The sequence below is a fragment of the Nyctereutes procyonoides genome, unplaced genomic scaffold, assembly GCF_905146905.1.
Source record: "Nyctereutes procyonoides isolate TBG_1078 unplaced genomic scaffold, NYPRO_anot_genome, whole genome shotgun sequence".
Classification (NCBI taxonomy): Eukaryota; Metazoa; Chordata; class Mammalia; order Carnivora; family Canidae; genus Nyctereutes; species Nyctereutes procyonoides.
The window spans coordinates 11,866,159-11,886,013 of NW_026575160.1; the positions used below are offsets into that span (position 1 = coordinate 11,866,159).

Consider the following 19,855-nt stretch of genomic DNA (forward strand, 5'->3'; position numbering starts at 1 on the left):
ACCTGGTCGCCGCGCCGCGGCCGGAGGGGCGGGGCCGGGCTGCGCGGGGCCGGGCTGCGCGGGGGCGGCGCCGCCTCCTCGCGCCCGAGCGCGCGCTCCCCGGCTCCGGCGCACGCGCGAGGCCCGGGGGGAGCGCGCCCCGGCCGCGGCGGCGCGAGGAGGAGCGAGGAGCGGGGGGCGGGGGAGGCGGGAGAGGAGGGGGAGGAGCGGGGGGGGAGGAGGAGGCGGCAGAGGGGAGGCTGGCCGAGCGCGCGGCGGCGGCGGCGGCGACCGGAGCCGGGGCGGCGTGGGGAGCCGAGGGAGGGGGCGGAGAGGCGTGAGAGCCGCCTCTCGCGTTTCCCAACTGGGAGCCCCGAGTTTGTAGATGGGGCTGCTCGGCGGCGCCTGCGGCTGAGGGAGAGCAGCGGCGGCGGCGCGGAGGCGGCCGAGGTGCGAGCCGGTGAGTTGCGGGGGCCCCCAGGCTGCCCCGGGGAGCGGGCTCGCCGCGCGCCACGCGGGGACCCCGGCCCGCCCCGCCCCCGCAGCACCTGGGCTCGGCGAGCGGGCGGCGCGGTGCGAGGGCTGCTCGTGCGCCTGGCCCGGGCCCCGCGGCGCAGATGCGGCGCGCTGTGCCGGCCCCGGGCTCCCCGGCTCCCGGGCTCCCCGGCTCCCCGGCTCCCGGGCTGCGGGGGCGGGCGGGCGGCGGAGCGCGGCAACGTGTCTGGCCCCTGCTGCCCGCCGCCGCGCGGCGCCCGGCTCTCCCTCCACGCGCTCGGCGGCGCGGCCGCGGCGGGGCAGGCGGGGGCCGGCGGGGGCCGGGCTGGGGGCGCGCGGGCAGCGGGGAGCCGGGAGCCCGGAGCCGAGCGCGGGCGCCCACCCTCTGCGGCGGGAGCGGCGCCCGGGCATGAATGGAGAGCCGCGCCGGGGGCGGTGGGCGCTGCGGCGGGCACCCTCGGGGTCGGCGCCGGGAGGGGGCGATTCCGCCGGCTGCGGGCGTGCTCCCGAGCCCCAAGTTCTTGGGCGGGGGGGGGGGGGAGGCGGCTTTCTGCAACTACTGCTGCTACTTCCGAGGCGCGGGACTCGTCTGGTCCAAGTGGTTGTGGGCCAAGCACACGCTCCTCCGGAGGCGTTCGCTGCTGAGCCACCGTTCGTTTTCGGATCCTGGGCACGTTAATCTGGAACCAGAGAGGTGCTGGGGATTTTTTTTTTTTTTTTTCTTTTAAGGCGACGTGGAGGAGGGCCAGGAGGGAGTCGATTTAGGGATCGCTACGGCCGGTATGATGACCGGCTGTGGACTGGTGGATGGATATATATATACATGTATATATATAGATATATATCCATCAATTTAGTTATTATTTTCAGAAGGACTTTTTTTAACACTTTATTGGGAGTTTAGTCCCCATCTCACCAGCTCCTGGGATTACAGCTGGAGAGGACATCCATTCAACTTCATCAGTTGGGGCGTGCATTTATGTAAGGGGATTGGGGGCAGGCGAGGAAGGGAATTGAAGGCTGATGGCAGGGGGGAAGCTCAGAAAAATTCTCCGCATTACTTACAAACAGCCTGTTAAGGTCAAGCTAGCCACGTTGGTTTTTTTTTTGTTTGTGTTTTTTTTTTTTTTTTTTTTTTTTTTTTACTCTTTTCCTACGCCTTTGGGGCTTGTTGGAATTCTACTTTATGCTTCCTGAATCGGTCTCCGTGTAATGTGGTTCGGAACATTTGAGGTGTGTTGAAAGGCTCTTCAGTTTGGAGTATGGTTTAGCAGCCATTTCCACCCGTGAAATCTTTCAAATCGTCGTTTGGAAACTTATGTATGTCGAACATATTAGGCGAGGTAGCACGGTGGTAATCAATGCAGAGATAGTTGCGGTGCATACGTAGAACACCGCAGCTAAGGTGATCCTGCTCCTCTTAGGTACCTACAGTGCAGTTATGGTCAGGGATCAGGCCTGATTATAGACCTATCTTCTGAGGCCTTATTACAGTAAACAAAGAACTTTGGGGTTGTGTCATTTTGAGGTCATTTGTATCTCAAATCTGTATTTAAATACATATTTAAATACGTGTTTGCACAACATGCTACTTTTTTAAAGTCCCATGTTTCTTTTATTTTAGACCAGGGTTACATAATGTTCAAATGATAACTCTTTTAATTGTTCTGTTTTATCCTTTCTTTGGGGGTTGCACACTAAATATTTTTATGAAACAACATCAACCAGTGTGGTAGCTTGGTGTGTGTGTGTCCTTTTCCAATTGCTGCTCCTCAATTCCTTTCTCACCTGGGACTTCAAAATGAGTTTTTACATTCTAGATTAAATAAACACTGGAAAAATTAAGGTGCTTAAGCAAGTCTGGTAGCACTATATAAGACAGAATCGTTTTTTTGTTCTTTGAGCCAACTGTTGGATTTTTTAAAAATGAATCATATTTTTCTTAAACATTTGAGGGAGCAGTTTGCTTTTTTTTCTTTTTTTTCCTGAGTCTCATTTCAAGCTGAAATTGTTCCAGAAGACTACACAGCCTGCTTCTCTCCTTCCCCCCTCCCCTCCTTTTTAGCTTGGGATAACCAAGACAGCCATAATTGTGTTACCTTTTTAAAAGGCTGTTTTTAAATTGAAGTTGAGTATTTACCATCTTTTTAAAATGTACTTTACCACTTAATAATGGATGGTTAGAAGACAGCAGATGTTTTAATTAAATGCCTTTCACATTTTTGACATTCAGGCTTTGTTAAAAGTGAGTAACAGCAAATTATTGCTGAGAGTTGCAAATAATATAGGGTTAGTGCTAGTCAAAGGCTATCTAATTGTAAAAGCACCAAGAAAATAAACATTACAAGAAGCAAGAGGACCCATTTGTATGTTTGACATCACTTACTGTATTGTAAATTATCTAGTTCTTGGTGGTTTTTGAAAGAGTGTTTTGCAAAGTAGACATTAGGTTTGTAACACTGATAATTTTCTTTAACAAGGCAATTCATTTGGTAAATGACTAAATTTGTAACAACCCTACTTCAGGTAAATGTAGTTAACTTGCAAGGGCTGTGCTGGTATATATTTTAGGGAGAATGAACACCTGGTTGTTTTAGGTAAAACCAATACTGGGCTGTCTGAAGATATTGTTTATTCCTTTAAAAAAATATACTGAGAAGAAATATGCTAGTTTTATTTTACCTGTAGGTTCTTTCCTTCCAAAAATAGGCTTCACATTTATGAATATCGTAAGAGCAGAGAAGCATAAAAGATCTCTTTACTGGTAGGTTGCTAGTATTGAATTAAAGATTTTATTTTTTTCTTGTAGGGTCCAGGTTCTGCACAGTGTATTTCTGGTCAGTCTCACAGAAGGTGCAACAATTTCCCTGGTTTTCTTGTTATTTGTCTGTGACCACTGGGGGGAGACTTGATACAATTTAAATTGACCATATCCCTCCCTTACATACACTGGCTGCTAATCATCCCTGGGCACTTTGCCAAACTGCTGGAAATGTGTTGAGAAGGATGCACTCAGAGTCAAGTCTTGATCAAGGTGTCTGGTGACTTTTATTTTTTTTTTTAAACTCACACCACAGTTACAAAGTATGTCTCTTTATAGATTGTGTTATAAACAGTCTACTTTTTAGTGTCTTGTTATGTGGGCTAACTAAATATCTAACATCGTGAAAGATGAGATTCAGGATTACTTTAGAGCTTTTATAATCTGACTTTACTGACATTAATCTTAGTAGCAATGTAGTTTTACTTGCTTACTGTACACAGATATTAGTTGTCTGGAAAGATCTGGAGATACTGAACCTCTTCAAACAGATTGGTTGTCTGTTTTAAAAAGCTTTCAGAGGAAGAGATTTTTTTTTTTAATTTTATTTATTCATGAGAAACAGAGAGAGGCAGAGACACAAGCAGAGGGAGAAGCAGGCTCCTCGCAGGGAGGCTGATGCGGTACTCGATCCCGGAACCCAGAATCTCGCCCTGGATCGAAGGCAGACCCTCAACCGCTGAGCCACCAAGGCGGCCCAGAGGAAGAGATGTTAAAGCATCCCCTGTATCCAGTGTCACCACAAAGGGGAAATTCTTCCTTTTTCATAGTAAAGATAACATTAAAACTAACAACTTTGTTGACCGTTATATTGTGGCTATTCTTAAAGTCAGAAGTCTGGTTTCCACTTTTTCTCTTCTGATGGTATTTTACCTTGGCAACATCAAATACAGTCATAGTGAACTCAGTAAACAAAGGATATTATGTTTATAGTAGTTTAGAAAGAAGTTTGTATGTTCTTCCATAGCTAAGACCTTTGTACATTCTTGATCATAGTAGATAGGATAGAATTTGAAGTAGTTTCTATCATTCTATCATCCTAGATTCTTAAATGGCTTTGCTTTTTACCTTTTTTTTAATGTTCATGGTATAGTAGAAATGATATTTTCTGCTTAGGAAACGTTCATTTCTAGCTAACTTCAGGTTTGTGTCAAATATGTGGGAATGGTAATTTCTAAAGGCCTTTTTTGTTAAAGTTATTGATGCAAGGCAATATAAGGATTAAAGATAATATACTGTGTTTTTTGTATAGATTAAGTTAATTTTCAAATCTTTTCTACTGCTTACTAGTTCCTACACGTGAACTGATCCCTACTTACTTCGCAGACTTACATCTTTTTCTCTTAAATTACTCCTTTACTACTTCTTTAACATTGTCCTGTTCACTATATCTGCCCTCCTTTTTGTCCCTCAGAAATGTCACGGTTTGTTTCTGACTTAGGACTGTTCACTCTGCCTGAAATTCTCTTCCTAAAACATTACGTGACTGGCTCCTTTTCATCATTTCAGGTTTCAGTTCAAGTATTCTCAGATAAGCAGTATTCACTAACCAACCATTTAGAATGACAGCACCCTTATTTCCTTCTATCTCATTACCATTAAAAAAAATTTCTGCAAACCATTTATCACTACCTGAAATTGTATCTTTATACAATTTGTAATTTATATAAATTTATATAAAAACTTTTCTGCAAACCATTTATCACTATCTGAAATTGTATTTTTATATAATTTATAATTTATATAATATGTAATTTATGTTACAATTTATAGAATATATAATTTTATTATCTGTTCTCACTACAGTGTAAGCCCCATGGAAACAGTAATTGTAGCTCTTCTGTTTAACTATTTTTCAAGGACTTAGACCTGTTCCTGGCACACAGCTGTCATTTTATAAATATAACTTCAAAAAAGAAAAAATCTGAGGTTCTGTCCTTCCTCAACTTTTGATGTTATAGTGTCCCTTTATGAAATGCTATGAGGAGATGGTAATTGTAGTAAGTAGGCTACTTTTGGCTGTAATTATAGAAATCCATCTAAGTGGTGTAAACAAGAGGTAAGATTTATTGTAAAGATTCAGGGAGCATCTGATGGAATCCAAAGATTGAGACTCAGAATTCCGTCCAGTGCCAGCACAATAAACTACATCTCTTTATTCTGCACACATTTCCTTTATTTCTTCTCTTGCAGAGAACCACTTCCTACTCCTCTTAGTGGAAAATATGGCTGCCAGCATCTCCTGAGTTTAAGTACCAGCTCAGATGACAGGAAAGATTTATCTAGTACTCATCCCTCCCCTGTTCAACAAACTATGTTGTATTATTAAAACTTGGTGATATTTGCTGTAACCGTGTGAAGTCGGATTGGAGAGACAACCCAAGTAGATGGTACAATGGTAATTAATGTTCACCCTTGACCATCCTCTGGAAGTTTGGTTTCCCTTCTTTTAAATTTTTCTGGCATATGTAGTTAGAAGATCTGAGAAGCACTGTCCTGGGGATATTAAAAAGAAATGTCCTTTCATGGAAGGAATTTACAGTTTGAGGACAATAAGATACATACATGAAGGAAAGAAATGATCAAAACCAGCATAGTGATAATATAGAAACAGGAAAATATTTGCAACTTGTATTGCAGACAAAAGGTGAACTTCCTTAATATATAATGAACACCTATAGATTGATAAGAAAAAGACCAACTGTAAAGTTGAGCAAAGATTATAGACAGGTAATTCATAGAATAGGAAATCCAGATGGTTCCTAAGTATATATACTTAACCTCACATATAAGTATCATAAATTAAAACTGTTAGATACCATTTTAACAAATTAGAAGGACCAAAAGAATTTGATAGTATTTTTGAAGAGGATAGAGACTAACAGATGCTCTCTCACATTGCTGGTAGATATAGACATCAATAGAATTTGATGTGATTGAAATTTCTGAAGAGTACGAAGGTAAATAGAAATACGTGAGAATATGCGTAAATTGTTGTAGGTGTTTGTGGGAGAGGAAAGAGCTAATTTACAACTTAATTATCTGAACATTAACTTGTGTTGCTTTATTTTTAGCTTTAGTCATGAAACAAGACCAGGCTAGGGTAAAGCCAGCAAGGTCACACCCCACTCCCCTGCCCCACCCCCCACCCCCACAAAGGAGATTCCTTTTAGGATTATGTTTAGTTCATCTTCTCAGATCACCCTTTCTTTTTACCTTAGTGCTGGTGAAGTTCATTTCTAAATGGTAGAGATTTCCATATACTTTGTATCTTTCAGAGCCTACCAGTTAACTACTTAGTAGCACTTAAGTAGATTGAAATGAACTGTGCTTAGCTTTTCATAGACCCACTTCCTAATTTTATGCTTTTGGAAATCTTTTGTAAGAGGTGATTTGGAATTTTATTTGATAAATGTACTTATGTTTTATTACAGTAAATGGCCAGTTTTATAAATTGTTTATAATATATTAATGGAACTTTACTTTTACATGGTTCCTTTGTTCTATAAAATATTGTTAGATCTTGGTTGGGTTAGATATGAAAAGTGGGGTGGGTAGGGCACCTGAAGATGCTTGAAATTTTTCTAGAACAATTTGTGAGAAATATGAAAAAAGTGAAGTGTGAGGGATTGCTTTAGAGAAAAATATGTGGCGGAACCTAGAGGGGCTATATCTTGGGAGGAGTTTTCACTTCGGAAAATGATAAGCCAATTTAGCCGAATACATCAAAGATATGATATATGCTTTATAATATTTTTATGCCTTAGGTCATTTGCCTTGAATTGACTTTGGTACAGGGGTTCTCCACCTAAGTAAGCATCAGAATCCTTGAGAATTATTCTATATCAAAGAATTCTAAATTAGTCTGCTGTAGGGCCAGATCATGTTTATGTTTTAAAGTCAACAAGAGGGATCCCTGGGTGGCGCGGCGGTTTGGCGCCTGCCTTTGGCCCAGGGCGCGATCCTGGAGACCCAGTATTGAATCCCACATCGGGCTCCCGGTGCATGGAGCCTGCTTCTCCCTCTGCCTGTGTCTCTGCCTCTCTCTCTCTCTCTCTCTCTCTCTCTGTGTAACTATCATAAAAAAATAAAAATAAATAAAAATAAAGTCAACAAGAGCCAATATTAGTAAATTAATACATTCTATAAAATGTTCTCTTTAATAATTAAATCAGCATAGGTTTTAGGGTCCTGTATCATTTATATAGCTCTAACCTTAGAATTTGGTCTCTTACCGTGGTATCTGTTTTAGCCAGATCTGATATCTCTGCAAGCATCAAAATGATTTCCATTGCTTTGCTCATTTTTATACTCTTCCATTCTTTGTAACCTTGTTTTTTCTTTACTAATGAAAATTCAAGCTTGCCGCTCCCAGGAAGCTATCAGTTGGCTGGCCTCATGCACAGTTTATCTTTTCAGTACGGGGCAAATTATAGCACAACACTTGCATAACTGGCAAGTACACACCATATGAGTGGCTGATTTATATGCTTTAACTCACATGAGCCTTGTGCATATATGCCTGGTTTTACTGTTTGAACCTCCTAATTTTTCCTGTCAGCACCAAGAGCTTGGAGATTAGTCATTGTGTCAATGGCATGAGTAATATTATTGACTGCTTACTATGTTTTAGGACTATGCTAAATGCTCTCCATACATTATCTCATTTGCTCATCAGCAGCTTTTAAAATCTAAGACCCTTATATGATTCTGTCAGTTTTCTGTGTCTGCTATAACAAATTGCCATAAACTTGATGGCTTACAACAAAAAGAGATTTATTCTCTCACAGTCCTGGAGGTCAGAGATCTGAAATCACTATCAATGGACCAAAATTAGGGTATTAGCAGGGCTGTGCTCCCTCAAAGGCTCAAGAAGAGAATCTGTTCTTTGCCTCTTTTGTGTTTCTGGTGGCCGCTAGCTTTCCTTGGCTTGTGGTTCCACACCACTTTAGTCTTCAAGGGCTTCAAATCTCTCTCAGCTGTTCTTATCACCTTCTCTTGTATGTGTGAAAGAGTAATCTCCCTTTGCCTTTCTTTTATAAGGACACATAATGATTCCTGATAAGCTCCCTATCACAGGATTCTTAATCACATATGCAAATAGTTGTAATATGTTCCGTATGGTCCACTATCATAAGAGGAATTTTTTAGTATTTTGGATGACTGTGGCTGTCTTCAAGGGGATTTGTCTTTTTATTTTACCTAGAATATATATATGTCTGTTTACATATAATATGTTTTATGGAAAATTTAGCTTTACATAGATAAAATTTGGGGCCTTTTTATTCATCTATTAAATGCTCTTCTATCTGGGACTTTGATATAAGAAATCTGGGTAACTGAGTTAAATTTTAATTCATTGAAGTTGCTTGTTTCAGAAATTAAGCAATGATACTGCATATTTTTATGTCAGTTGATTCAAATGCTTTTTATTTTCTTTTTCAAACTAGTAATCTTTTGGAATGAGGGGTAAATGAAAAAACTTTAAAGACTTTAAGAAGGTTGAAGCACCTTGTGAGGCATATGCCTCATTTTGCGGCAGAGTCATCACTGGATGCCCTCATCAGTCTTAGCATTAGGTTCTTGAAAATCCCAAGGTAGAGAAATTTTCCCTGAAGGAATTTAAGATGTTATGGGGGCAGTAAGGTTAAGCAATCTGTGGTTGTGATTGAAGCCTTAAAAATCCTTATAAACCTTCATCCAATTAAAACCTTAAATGTATCAGGTTATCAACAACATTTTATGCAATTAAATTTGGAAAAAAACGTGGACTATACGTTATTTTCCATTTCCCCCTACTTGAAAGAAACTTTTCAGGATTTCCAATTTGAGGGAATGAGGTAGAGAGTTCTTAAAATTTTAAGAAGCATTTTTTTTATGGTGTCTTATAAATAAGAACCTTTCTTATTTCCACTCAAAAGTTACTCCAACTTGTGGTTCCAACTGTTGTTCTAGAGATAGCATAACTTGGATATTTAAAATTAAAAAAATAAGCTTTTAGTAACCTTTATTTAACTCAGCTTGCTAGAGCTGAAGGGGGTATTTATAGTTCTTTTCTACCCATGATAATTTCATGCCAGCACTCAACAGAACATAGCATAATGGAACACTGATTTGGCTCTGTCCTTCTCATTCTCATATCCTTTCTCTCCTTCCCAATAGACTGTTTCTAGATCGAAGACTGGAAATTTTTGTCCCTTCTTCTAAGAGTGAACTGCAAATATCATCTACTCTGCCATCTTTTTATTTCCCTTCTCTTTTATCTTCCAGACCTGCAGTTCCCCTTTTCCCAAAATACCTCCAAAAAGAGCAGCTTAGAATTTGTTACACTCAAGTAGAAATTTTCACCAAAAGTAAATCCGTGTACATACATGTATATTGGGATTTCACACAGTTAAAAGGTTACCTTAGAAAAGAAACTGTCTTTTTTGCATCCCCTCAACCAAGCATTGTTCCATGATCATAGCCTGAGTTTAATCTTTATTACTGAAATTAGGAAACAACACAAGTTAGCATATAAATAGCATTTTATCATGTGCACCTAAGTTCTGAAAGAGTTTGAAGTTTAGGAAAAGAAAGTCTCATCTGTAGAGAGAGACTTGGCATTCATTTGATTGAATTAATTTTGAGATGAGTCCTTTTAGCTCTAAAACTTTGATTCTGAAAAGGCAAGAAGTGTGCCATAAATTGATTAGGTACTGAAGTGCTAAGAAACGAATATTGTTGGGTGGGGTAACATGAGTGATGGCATTTCAGTAGAAAGAGATGTGTGGTTGCACGTGTAGTAAATAAAAAAGAATAATTTGGTTAGAATAGTTTATATTAGAGAATAGAGGAATTAGGCTGAATAGATTTAAAAAGCTAGATTTTTTTAAAAGAGATTTAAACATTTTCAGGTAACAGTAAAGTTCTTCTAATCTAATATTGTCTTTAAAATTTTTACATGATAGTCTTGTGCTGAGTGGGTTACAGTGAAGAAGGGAATAGTGGGAAGAGACTTGCAGTGATAATTTTAAGGTGCAGCAATAAGAACTTGACAGTGGTGGCAGAGGGAATGGGGAATAAGAGATAAATATAGGGAAATTACAGATTCACTGTCGCTGATCAAATGACAGGTATTTCAAAGTTTGCAAGGGATTCCTAGGCAAAGGGCAGTCCATGGGTTTTCAGGGTTTGGGGATCTTTTCCCAAGGTAAGCCCTCGTATTGTTTTAAAGGTTCATGTAGGTTCTTACTTTCTTTTTTTTTTAAGATTTATTTATTTGAGGGGAGAGAGTACGCGCACATGCACACCTGCAGGTATGTGTAGGCAAGCAGGGGAGGGGCAGAGGGAGAAGAAAAAAGAGAATCTCAAGCAGACTCCCTGCTGAGCAAGGAGTCCACTCGGGGCCTTGATCTCACGATCCTGAGATCATGTAGATTATGTTTTTAGTACATTCTTGTATTCTCTAGTTTCAAGCAGGTTGTTTTAACGATATATGACCCCTTTATTATTATTAAAGGATGGAGATGTCTTTTGTGATCACTTACCTGGGTACTAATTAATAAGTCACATTTCAGTTATCCCTGCATGATATACTGTTAACTTTCAAAGGAAAGATATTTACAGTAAGGATGATGAATGAGCTATGTGGTTGTCATGGAGGGGAGGGTCAAAGGAACTGTAAAAATTAGGGAAAAGGAAAACTTAGAAAATCAAGATACTGGTAGGAAGATTATGAGAATGTTAAATAAGGAATTTTAAAAACATTTTTAAAAGCATTCAAATTCCTGAAAGATACTTAAAACAGTGTTAGAAATTGTGGGGAAAAAAGAAGTATGTGACTTGATTTTTATTATTAGCATATAGCTATGCTATGCTATTAGCATTGTGCTATGCTATTAACATAGTATAAAGTATGGTCAGCAAATACTTCTTACAACCCTGACCATACTTTATATAAAGCCAAATTATTATGAGACACTAGGTGAGCAAGAAAATTGAAGTGATTTTGATTTTAGAAATGTTAAACTGTATTAGCTTGGTGCATTTATTTGCATTATTTAAAATATACCACTGATTCTGGGGGCAGTTTTGCCTCCCACAGGACATTTGGTAATATTTGAAGACATTTTTGGTTGTCACAGTCTGGGGTGGGGTGGGGATGCTTATTAGCATCTAGTGGGTAGAGACCAGGGATGCTGCTAAGCCATTTATAGGACAATCCCTCCATAACAAGGAATTATCAAAATGTCAATATACCAAGATTGAGAAATCCTGGAATATCGAGTAGGCAAGTTCTGTGGGCAGTTTTAGAGACCTATGAATTTCCTCTTTTTTTCCCTAGGATTGTCTAGAAACTGTCTTTCTGTTAACGCTCTTTTTTCTAAAAGCTTACTGTACACTTAATTGTCACTGTTTTATTTTCTTTTTTTTTTAAGATTTTATTTATTTATTCATGACAGAGAGACAGAGACACAGGCAGAGAAGCAGGCTCCCTTTGGATCCCGATGCAGGGCTTGATCCCAGGACCATGACCTGAGCCAAAGGCAAACACTTAACCACTGAGCCACCCAGGCATTCCATCTTTATTATGTTCTTATCCTAAAGGTATATCTTAGACACTTTAGACAATATTTGCAGTAGATCTGTTCCTCTTAGGGTGGCTTTTTTCTGCTAACTTATGTATCTTGTGTTTCAGTCATCTTGAGGGGTTACCCTGTTTCTAAATTCTGAGAGCCTCTTAATGTGATTTCCTAAGCATTTCTTTTACAACAAGGCTTTATATGTGCTTTATGGTTTTTCATGACCTGGGTCTGTGTTGAGCTATTTCTTGTGTCTAGGTTTTTCTGGTAGTGTTTGCATCTGTTCTTAACTTGTTTATGCAAGATTTCTTTTTTTCTGATAGAATTTGAACCTTTTCTAATTTTTCTATGTATAAGAAGTTTATTTAAAAAAATGTTTAGCTGAAAAGAAGAAACATCTAGGAGTTATTTCTTTTAGAATAATTTTATCCCTGTTTATAGATAAAGATTGCCTTAAATATAAACAAGTACATATGAAAGGTTTTATAATAGTTTTATAATGATAAGTGAAAAACACTGAAATTCTAGAATGTAACAAGTATGCAAAGTTTTTTGTTGGTGTTATCGTTAAGCAATGCAAAATAATTCATTGGAATATAAAGATAAATGAGCATATCAATGGAGAAAAACATTTTGAAAGAATCTTAGCCCACTTCAGTTTGATGTTGATCTAAACATATTGGCTATTTAGTAAGATATAAGTGAAATATGCCTGTGTATGCTAGCTACTCCGTGCAATAAAGGAATAGAGAGGGAAAGCAAAAGTATGAAGAAAACTATTCTCCAGTGGTCAGGGTATGGTGATAAAGGAGAGGGAGAGAAGAGTGAGAGAGAGAACACTGAGAATTTATCTTTGAGTGGCAAAGTTGTAATTACAGATTTACTGTTGAATAGATAACTTCTCGTCTGCCTCTAGTTCCCATAAATTATATTTTCATCTTCCACTTTCATCTGTGCAAGTGTTTCATTAATTGACCTTCCATCAAATCTAATACTGATATGCCTTGTTGATAGATCACTTATTTACCAACAATAGGCTTTCATTAGTTTACTAAGTGATATATTCTTGAACTGCACCACAGAACCATCCTACCCCACTACTTCAATATATATGGTTATTTGTCTTGAGTCTTGACTCCTTCCTTGGGTTTCTTTTTAGCTGCGGAAAGCTTTGGTGCTGCAACTGCCACCTCACAAGAAGTATCATATCTTCACTGCATAAGCATACCACCCACATCAGTAAGATTATTTTAATTGTGGAGATATTTTAGCTAAGAAACATTTAGGTGTTTGAAGAGACTGCTCTCCTGAGTCTGGGAATTCTGGGGTAGTTGAATATGCAGCGTTTGTGCTCTGAACAACCCAGTTTATCTGGAGGGAGGGATTTATGTCGACCAATGAACAGAATAGCTTTTCCTCCCTAGTTATTATGATAAACTTGTTTTAATTAACCTTTAAAAAATACAGTTACCTGGTAAACAGCATTAAACTATAGAAAAATGAATATGCAATGAAGTTAAAAATTTCTGTTCCCAGCCTTATTTCATAGAGTTAATCATTGATAACAGTTTTAGATTTAGTTAGTAAAGTGTTTCTCAACAATTCATAATTAGCATTTTGGCAGAACTATGTTGTGTAGGATTGTGCTGAGCACATCTTAATTTTTAGTGCTCCTGTTCTCTGCCATAGCCATGGGGGCATCAAAAATGCCATGACTTCTCTCCAAATGCTTCTTGGGGAGGGAGTGATGCTTACCCTGGGTGAGAGTATTATAATTTTTAAAATTATACTGCATGTCTTAGAAAACATGTCTTTTTTCAATTTTACACAGTAACTATATTGACTCTACTATAAAAGAAGACTATTTGAACACACATGTACTTCTCAAGGGAGGCCTAGAGGAAATCCACTTAGGAAGAACTGAATGTCATAGATTACGATGTTTATTCAATCTTATCTGCTTTCCTTTATGACAGTGTTACTGTCTTGTGTTTTCAATTACCTTTTTTTCCTTGAGTGTTTTGTGGTTTTGGAGTTGTGAGCTCATGCTTGGCTGGGTTTCACTGAAAGGATTGTGTACAGCCTGGTTAAAGAGGACATTCCTCCAAGGAAGATTTGCTAAGCCTTCTGTTTGGCATCTTTGTAATTTTTCTGCTCAGGGTTTTCTGTACAAGGTAGGTATATTGGAACCCTGAATCCTTGAGAGTAGGCCATGGTTATACATTCTCAGGAGATATTTCCCTTTATCATGGAATCCAGACTGAGACAAGCCAATGCTCATTGTCTTCCTTGGTTTAGCAGGCACATCTTTGCTGGGCCACTCTCTCATAGGGTGGCGGTTAGTCCTGTAAGGTCCCAGCCTTATATGGAGAGTCACAATTTCAATTTTCTGTTGTGAAGAGACCAAGTCCTAAGCTGCTGCCTCTGAACTTGTAGGTACTGAAATCTGCAAACCCCGGAGCAGCCGTGGCTTAAGCACCTGCTTACCAGTTTTTTTATCTTCATCCTGTGGACCCATGAAGATTCTCTTGGCTTGGTTTTGTATTTGAGAAGATGTTTTTGGTATTTGGTATTTTGTAAATGAGGGAATTATCTTCAGATTGTCAAGTCTAATTTTTTGTTGAACTTTCAAGCCTCGTTCATCCGCTTTCTAACTTCCAGGAATTTCCTAAAATTTCTAGTTTGGCTAATCTTTTTCATTTCTCTCCCACCTCACCTCCAGTACTGTTGGCATTTTATTCTTTTAAAAAATGCCGATATCTTTTCTGTCATTTTACTGTGCCCTTAGCAAAAGAATATAGGCATGTGTGCTCAGTCTTTCATTTTGGCTCACAGCTTGTCTGTTTTTAGATCTAAGCTCATTAGGGCTAACTGATGAAAAGTAAACCTCTATAAATGCCTTTTCATTTAACTTTAATTTTTACGTTTGAACTTGAAGAGCATGATCTTTGGCTTTAAAAGAGGTGAAGGGGCAGGGACAGAAGATAAAATTCAGATTATTAACTGTGAAGTAGAACAATGTCTTCATGGGGTGGGAAACCGTGAAGATCCTGCCATAATATCTAAACTTATAGGGCAAATTACAATAAAATGATGAGAAACCACAATTGTAAAATTAAGTGCAAAAACTATTAACTGCAGAATGCATGTCTGACATAGTACTAAGAATTAGAGTTCAAACATAAATATGATGCCATTTCTGTTCTCAGAGAGCCCACTAATTTTGTGGTGGAGACAGACATGCATATGAAAATATAGTCAGTTTTCATTATTCATGGTAGTAATGTCTTAGAAATTCCCTGTGACCACTGAATTAGCAAATATGGAGTCAATGCTTCTGAGGGAAAATTCTGGGTTATGTTCCTATGAGCTCTCTCTGATCACATTTTCATTAAATGGTCAGTATATAACCTTGTTATTTGTGTGTTTTTTTTTGTTTGTTTGTTTGTTTGTTTAAAGACACCTTAACATGTGTTGATTCATTAATATTGAATGGCCAATGGCACAGTAACTCCTACCTGAAGAAAGGTCTTCGGACACATGTTTTATTTTTCTCTGTAAGGCACATCCCCAGCCTTCTTGTCCTTAGGAACACCAAACAGCATTTAATGCTTGAGGGGGCATTATTGACAGCAGAATCACCATGAAAAAGCACAAAAATGTGAAAAACATGGCACTAAATGACCATGAAAAGGATACTTGTTTTTAGTGTAAGATCTGAAATGAAAGGACAGAATATCACCTTATTGCACCTAAGCTGAGGATGCACACACTGGGCATAGCTTTTGCCTCTTTGCCTGTCTGCAAGTAACCACAAGAGCCCTCCAGGTATTGACTTTTGGGTTCAAAATAAATTTTAGCAAGTAGGCAAATTCACAAATACAGAATTGATGAATAGTGAAGATTGACTATACTATATGGTGAGTAATGTAATTAATTCTAAATCTGCTAGCATGGGTCAGGAAAGGCTTCATTTGAAACCATTAAGATGAAGTGATAGCAGTATGAAGCAATAGATTTAAAGAATAGCAAATGGCCCAGTGTGGCCAGAATTGAAAGGGCCCCTCTGAGGAGGAGCAGGAGAGCACCTTTGAATAGTTGAAGGAGATGTGAGTCCTTGTATCATATTAAGGAATTTGGATTTTATAGATGATAGGAAACCACTGAGTGATATTAACCTAGGGATAAGCATAGTTATATTTGTGTTTTGGAAAGCTCACTCTAATAGCGATATTGGGGATAGATGAAGGAAAATAAATAGAATGTTGTAGAAGTTAAGGTAAGAGGTGCCTTTAGCTGAGGTAGGGAATATAGGAAACACACCAGATTTAGGAAGTAATGCAGTATTTGAATACAGTGAGTTTGTAGTACCCATAGACCATCTTTACAGAGATGTAGGAAAGGAAATGAGTGAAACTCAAGAGATAGAGCTTTGAAAGATATTAGAATGTATTTATGAATTAATACATATTTTAGTGCATACAATGTGTCAAGTTACTGTCCTAGCACCAGAGGAGATAAAACAATGAGTGAATTTTTTTTTTTAAGTGAAGGGAAGACAGGTAACAATCAAAGTTACTTCAAATAAGCACTTTGGTGAAAACAAACCTAGTAGGAGGAAAAGTGGCTAAGAGTATGTGAGGGAGAGGCACACTACACATTCCAAAGTAATGGAACTGTGCAGCAGTTGGATTGAATGTTTAGGTTTAGCTTCTGGTAACATATTAAGACAAATGAGAGAAAAAGGATATATGTTGGATATCTGGGAAGATCATTTCAAGCAGAGAGAACAGACGATGGTAAAGATGAGAAATGGGAAATTAATTCATGTTTGAAGTGGGGAAGGCAGGCCGTGCAACTGGAGATGAGCAGATGGGGGAGAAATTGTTGAGGGTGAACGCATCAGGGCACACAGTGCCAAGTCATGAAGGCTGGTATAGGCCATGGTCAGGTTTGGGACATTTTCTAAGTGCAACAGGAAGCCACTGGACAGTTTAGCAGAAGAGTAACAAAGTATTTTTTATTTTTTAAAATGATATCTCTAACCATTCTGGAGAATATTGTCGAGAACTAGAGTGGAAATAAGTGATAGTTGAGTGCCTGCTTAAGTAAATAAGCAAGAGGTGATGGTGGCTTAATAAAAATGATGCCGAGTGCAGCTGTGAGAAGGTCAGGTTTTGAGTCAGCTACTTAAGATTATTTTTTTTCAATCACCTCCGTCATGGCTGAATTTAAAAATCACTGGATCTGTTATGAATTCTGGGTATTTTTGTAAGTACATATATAAAATGTTATCTTGAAAAAAACTCAATGAGGGATCCCTGAGTGGCGCAGCGGTTGGGCGCCTGCCTTTGGCTCGGGGCGCGATCCTGGAGACCCAGGATCGAATCCCACGTCAGGCTCCCGGTGCATGGAGCCTGCTTCGCCCTCTGCCTGTGTCTCTGCCTCTCTCTCTCTCTCTCTCTCTCTCTGTATGACTATCATAAAAAAAAAGTATGTATGACTTTCTTTAAAAAAAAAAACTCAATGAAATTTATTACTCTAAAATAACCTAGTTTTGAGATACTAAATAAGATTCAAATTTTCATATTTAATAAGATCTGGCAGTGATCCTGTAGTAATATTTCAGGCTATTTGTGTTTATTAGTTATGTAAAAACACTTCCAGACAATTTGACTGATTTAGTTATAACACTACATATTTTCTTAAAGTAGCAAAACTTTGACCTGCTTTGTTAACTAGTGGTGAGGTCAATAAAAATATTCAAAGCAGGGCTACTACACTGTGAGAGTAAATTAAGGATACTACTATTACTTGAGCTGTTTAAAAAAGGATCTCTGTAGATCTAGCTTTTCTGTGGATGAGTTTGGTGCCTTAATGAGGATACTTCCAGTCATGGGATAGAGCAGGGACTAGGGTGGGGAAAGATTAGGGATTGGTAGTCTAGTTAAGAGAATTTTAAAATAGTCTATACAAAAGAAAATAAAAACTGTAAATCAAAGGTCTGAGAGTGGAAATTTTGAAGAGGATGAAATTGAGACTTTAATGAAGCAGAGTGAAAGTATTTGAGAAAAAAATTTAAATGTTTGCAAGTTAGGGAGAATAAAGAAAATCAGATGATTCTGAGATCTTAAGCTTTGGAGAATGGGTGGAAGATGATGTCATAATAGGTAGACTTTATAGTAGGAGGAGTAGGCCCAGGTGAGTGAGTAGTTTTAAAAATGGTAAATTAAAAGCACCATCTTTAGGACTTCCCTGGGGAAGTATGTTAAGAAGGCAGTCAGAGAAAGGTGAGTGCAGTCACTAAAATTTCAAAATATTCATATAGAAACTATTTAAAGAGGAAAAAAAAAGAAACTAGTTAAAGCTCTAGAAGTGAATGAGATCACTCAAGAAAAGAATGAAAACCTGAAGCATGTCAGTAGCAGTGATGGTCTCTCCTCAGGCAGGTTAAGAACAGATAATGTAACAAATTTATCAGTCATGTCATTCCTAAATTTATTTACAAAGTTTGAGCAATGGCAGGGGAAGCCAGAAAGTTGAGCTGAGTTGGGAAGCTGAGTTGGAAAGGATGAAGTGAACTACTCTTGAGAGCAGCTTTGGTGTGGAGGGAAAAGGACAGAAGGCTGTGATTTAGGGAGAAGGGAAGTGGGGTTTCAAATAGTGATTTAAAAAAATTACTGAAGGATGAGGAAGATGTTAACACATTTATAAAATGCAGAAGTATCAAATGAGGAAAAAATACTTAGGAGAGTAAGATTATTTGTGTTTCATGGTCCCACAGTAGGCAGGAAGGACTTGATTCATTGTAGCCTTGTAGGGGAGCAGGGACCTATTTTCTTCTGAGGTTGGAAAAAAGAAAGTAAGGAACTGCACTGACATTTGATTTTAGAAGTGGAGGGGAATTTCAGTAAATCATAAATGATACCTTCTTTTTTCCTTTCTCTTCTAACAAAATTGTCTGTTGGTAATATAGTGTAGTGAATGTTTGAAATGGGAATGTGGGAGAACTCATGAGGGGGCAAAGTAATGGAATTGTGCAGCAATATTTGGGACCTTGCTGATTTTTGGAGAACCAGGGAAGTTTGAACATGTTGAAAACCTCGGGAAAAGAATAGATAGGAGGGCACTGAAATGAAGGAAAGAGCTATGGACATCAGAGGTGAGCAGAAAGGAAGACAAACTTGGTTCCCTGACAATTTTGTCTAGGGCTACCTATGCTTAAATGAGCGCTGACAAGCTTTATCCAGGACACTGGGTGACTCTTTTCATTAAGCCTAAGTGTAAAGTACATCATTAATGCCATTTTATCAAACCAAAGCATGTGAACAAGTTCTGTTACACCAGAAAACTATCATTATAGAAAAGGACTTGTTAAAACGTCCTGCAATCTTTGAAACCATATTTTTATGTAACCTTTTAAAAATTTGTGAAAAGCCAAATTACCGAATTTTTAGTTCATTTTGTTACCAATATTCTCAAAACATGATATCCAGCTCAATCCTTAACTTCTGGAAATGAAAGCTGTTAAGGATATCCAGTTGTGTACAGCGTTTAGTCTTGCCATAGGGAAATTTACGATGAGATAAAGATTTAAGTAGTACCAACCAGTGTTCAATTGTCATTTCATCTGTTTGGAGTACTTTTTCACCACTTTGAATATATTGCATATTCTTTATGTTTCTTATAACCAGAAAGTCTTCCACATAAGAAATGTGAGGCTAAAACCCAAAGTAATCTCTTCATTTTGGATAGGATATAATTTGCTGCTCTCACCAAGGTAGGACCTCTTTGGACTTTCTAAATCTCTGAAAATTTGTTAAATACTTAGCAAGGCTTTTCTATGCAGGATTTTCATTTGGACATGTAAAATCAAAGTCTTCTAATATTTGGACTATTTTGACATTCCTATGGCAAGGACTCCTTATGTGGGGAGCCTCTGTCTCCCTATCTTCTCACATGAGCATTCCTGCCCAGAGGGCATGACTGAATGACA

The 19,855-nt window shown here is 38.8% G+C and overlaps 1 protein-coding gene across 12 annotated transcripts in view; it reads left to right on the top strand.

Moving 5' to 3' along the window:
* PALS2 (protein associated with LIN7 2, MAGUK p55 family member) overlaps nucleotides 1-19,855 on the top strand; it is a 197,961-nt gene that overhangs the window by 85,984 nt on the left and 92,122 nt on the right. For 4 of the 12 annotated variants that reach the window (XM_055314736.1, XM_055314738.1, XM_055314734.1 and 1 more), the window contains exon 1: nucleotides 277-439. The exons of 5 other annotated variants lie outside the window; for them this stretch is intronic. The gene's annotated coding sequence lies outside the window, so the exon portion shown is untranslated. Of the gene's footprint in view, nucleotides 1-275; nucleotides 440-11,866; nucleotides 11,885-19,855 lie in introns of those variants that run through there. 3 more of the 12 variants (XM_055314744.1, XM_055314743.1, XM_055314742.1) reach the window with 3 other exon arrangements.